At 47.5% G+C, this 3928-nt stretch overlaps 1 long non-coding RNA gene across 1 annotated transcript; it reads right to left on the bottom strand.

Moving 5' to 3' along the window:
- Nucleotides 1-1291: 1291 nt before the first annotated feature.
- LOC116576666 lies at nt 1292-3718 on the bottom strand. Its single transcript, XR_004280249.1, has 3 exons — nt 3539-3718; nt 3340-3432; nt 1292-3173 (listed from the first exon to the last, which is right to left on the bottom strand). It is a non-coding gene; the product is annotated as an uncharacterized LOC116576666 (long non-coding RNA).
- Between the last annotated feature and the right edge of the window lie 210 nt (nt 3719-3928).

Genomic DNA, 3928 nt, shown 5'->3' with positions numbered 1-3928 from the left:
TGATTCAAGTTACTGCAGTGGGTCCTATGACCTGCCCTCTTTGTGAATACCACACTCCTAGAGATGTGACTGCATTTTCTCTCTCCAATGTGGAGGATGGAGTTTGACCCATACCGGTTAGAGCTTCTCCCCAAGACTATACATGGGACTGTTCTGTATCATAGTCATCCCAGTTGATTGCCTTTGACTCGGGCCCCATTCCTATTGCAATCAGCTAGGACAAGGTTGCTGTCTCTCATAACAAATGATAAAAACCATAGCCATTTAGGCAGAAAGAAAAGCCTGGGGTCACTTTCTCAGCAGGAGTCCATGGCAGACACTGAGGGTTTCCTGTCTAGTTTGGACTTGGAAGACAACGATAGAGATGTGTATATGAAAGCAGTGGGAGGGGTTATCTTTATAGAGAGGCATAGGATAGATTCCTGAGTTTCTAAACTTAGGAAGACAACTGGGTCTTAAATGAGCAAGGGTTGTATATATTTTGGACTTATTAATAGCTTCTGCTTACATCAAGATTTTTTCTCCTCCTCCATTGATAAGACAGGAAATATGGTCAAATATAGCATACCTGGGGAATGTCATGACTTTCCATATTTTATCGTGGTCCTTATTGGAGATCAAATGTCAGAGAAGGTCAACTACCTTTTTTTAATTTATTTTTTTCTGGAGCCAAGAATTTGTCGGAACTAATTTTCCCAAGGTTATTATCAGCAATTAACCAATTAATATGTGGTGAGTAATTACTTTAACTATCAGCTCTAAGATGTCACCTCATGATTTATAGCTCTGGCCTATGAGAGTAGTTTATGGAATGTTTTGGGTTGAGAAGGAGTCTCAGGTTTCCAAGGTTCACAGAAGGAGAGAGAGTCAACACTGATAAGCGACAAAGCCATGAGGATGGGAGGGAGGGAAAGTAACCCGCACATGATATTCCCCAACCCCTCCTCACGGTATCGTCAGGAACGCTCTCCTCCTTACCCCTAACTTGGAGACTTACTTCACTGGGGCTGACTTCTTTTGCTTGTCTAGCCCCACTCAAATCTACATTATCAACAAGGGCTTTCTGAAACCTCTTTCTCCCTTTCATTCCTCCAGCCCTAACTTGGGTTCAGGTCAGCCTTTTAGATGATCAAAGTTATTGTCTTTTAGAAGGGTGTGGTATATGGGCCAGGAGCTTCCAGTGGGATGCCCAGGAAGAGTCCAAGTTCTCAGACCCTTGAGTTTTATTTCCTCTCCAGGCTTGCAGGTCTAAAACTCAATCATCTCAGTGCCCCAGACAGGACCCAGAAAGAAATGATTTATACAAATCAAAGTCACAGGGGGCTGATATATACAGAAGGACAATCTCATAGACTGTCTTACAGAAAAATAAAAAGTGTCTTAGAGAATATTGCAAAGTTCTCTGAGCTGTACATTTGTCCCTGGAAAGAAATTTCCATGTGATCTAGGACATGATCAGGAGGTTTGGTGAACATGAAGCCAAGGAAGGAAACTAGCTGTATGGTCCAAAGGGAATGAAGCCAAGGTGGCCCATCTACACATAGGAGTGTCTCCCCATCATGTCCCCGGGACTGTTCCGGATACACCCTGTCCGTGCTCCACTCCCCAGGTTTTCATAATGGCCATGCACCTTTGTCGACATGCTCTTTAACAACATGGATATCACTTTGGCTACCATCAAGTTGCTCCACTCAGTTTGGCCTGAGTAACTTGTCTTTTAATACTGAGTGTTGATTTTATTAGCTGAACCCTCACAGTTTCGGGGGTTCCCCACTTTCAAGCCTACCTAACCAATTTCCTAGCAGCTTACCTGACTTTATTACCTCCAGATTTCTAACAAATTCATTTGCCAAAAAGACCTTTAATAATCTGAAATACCTCCCACTTGCTGGAGCCCTTCCACGGACTGTGGGTCTCAAAGTCCTCATGATGGGCTTGGGCAATGGGTCAAGCACGTACTGCCTACTCCAGTCCACACAGGAGGGAGCTGAGACTCAGACAGAACTCACTCAAGTCCCTGCAGCTAACCTGTCCCAGTGCCAGGCCCTGGACCATGTTTTCTCTGCCAAACCCCCTCCCCTGTTTTTTTCCATTAAAGACACTGGTCGAATTTCCCAATCAATGCTCAGAGTAGAGTGAAATTCCTAGCAACGGATTTTCAGGCTGCCACCCCGTGTCTGATTTCCTGCTCCCTACCCCCTTGGATTTTTCATTCCGTTCAGTCATGTGCACCCCGTTCCCATTTCCACTTACCCCCGCACTTCGGCCCCTGCTTTGGCAGTTGCTGGGCAGACAGAAAATGAGTTCAGAGTGTGCTTTCAGGTCCCATTCAAGTGCCCTTCCCCAAGTTACACAGGGTATCAGCTTGGCAGGTCACCTTCTGCTGGCACTGGACTCGGGACCCTGAGAGGGCAAGGGACAGGGCAGGGACAACCTGGCTGAGAACTGAATATTTTCAATGCACGTTCGATTCTCATTTCCATTCAGGGCTCCTCATTAGGCCACAGATGCAGCGTGGACCTGTTCTTCATTTTGAGTTGGCAGGGCCCAAGGCCCTATTAGTGGTAATACGCACCAGCAGGACTCCAGGGAGAGGAAAAAGCTGAAAGGACTGGGTTTTCTGGTCCAATTTTTTAAAGAAAAGAAAAGAATGAAAGACCCATAAAACTCAGAAACACTCTCTTCCCTTGGCTCATTCACATGGAAATGCAAGTCTGATGATCCTGGACAGGGAGGTGAAGGCCTTAGGAGCAGGGGTCACGATGACCTCCAGCTCTTCCGCTCCAGCCCCATGTGCCAGTGGGACGCCCCTCCTGAGCCACCAATGCCAAATGGAGAGATTTTAATGTCACGTCTTCGGACACTTGGCAGGAAGAACCACGAATGTTCCAATTACTACACTAATAAGCGCACAAGACCCCAAACATCCCCTTCTGGTGCACGGACTCCCCGTGTCAGGTGCTGGGAAAACCGGGCATCAAGCTCCAGAAACCGCTGTGCTTGCTATATATGTGCTCTGGAGCAGAAAAAGGGGAGCAGGAATGGCCGTGGCAGCGGCTGTCCAAGATTCCTCTGCAGGCTGCCTGTGCTGAAGACATCGGGTATGAGGCCCAAGCCTAGCGGGTGTCCGGGTCCATGCAGAGGCAGGAAGCTGTGGGTCCTGTTCCTTGATCCTTAAAGAAACAGGTACTGAAACAAGATCTGTGTTTTGCAACCCGACCCCTTGTTGACAGAGGTAGAGAGGAGGACAGCATGTGTTACAATCGCCCTGTTGTTACACAGCATCGCAGGCAATGCACGTGGACATGCCCACCCTGGTCTCAGCGTTACAACCTTCACCTTCATCCAGCAGATGCTCGGGGCCCCTCACTCGAGGAGGCAGGCAGGGTGGCGTTCACCCTCCCATCTTACCAACGAGGACATGGAGTGTGTCTGTAAATGATTTCCCTATGATTAGCAGATTAAGACTAAAACCAGGACTTCTAGTCAACTCTCATTCATTCCAGGAAATCACTCTCTAGAAAGATTTCAAGCTCACCTGTGTGGTTGGGATCGGGAAGGGCATCCACTCTGGGACTGTGAATAACTCTCAGCTTGAAAGGAGTTGCATGACGTGGGTGCTGTAAAGACCCACCACTGACCAGACGTTCTTTAAGAAACCTGAGTGGAGGCTCTCCTCACAAGGAACTGCACAAGAAAGACTATAACCTAAACAGACACACTGTGCCCTTTGGTCGACAAAGTTGACATCTCATACATGGTTTCATGTTCTGCTTTCCGGCGGGTCTCCAGGTTTCCCATTCCCCTCGTGACTCACCGGCCCCTCCTTCCATGATTGCTGATCTCTTTCTTTTCTTTCCTTGGGTTTATTGCCCCTCTTTCCAATGCTGTTTGCTGTCAGAGGCCAGAGAAAGTCATCTCCATTGGA

The sequence above is a fragment of the Mustela erminea genome, chromosome 17 (genome assembly GCF_009829155.1).
Source record: "Mustela erminea isolate mMusErm1 chromosome 17, mMusErm1.Pri, whole genome shotgun sequence".
Taxonomy (NCBI): Eukaryota; Metazoa; Chordata; class Mammalia; order Carnivora; family Mustelidae; genus Mustela; species Mustela erminea.
This window is presented reverse-complemented; position numbering and strand designations above follow the sequence as displayed.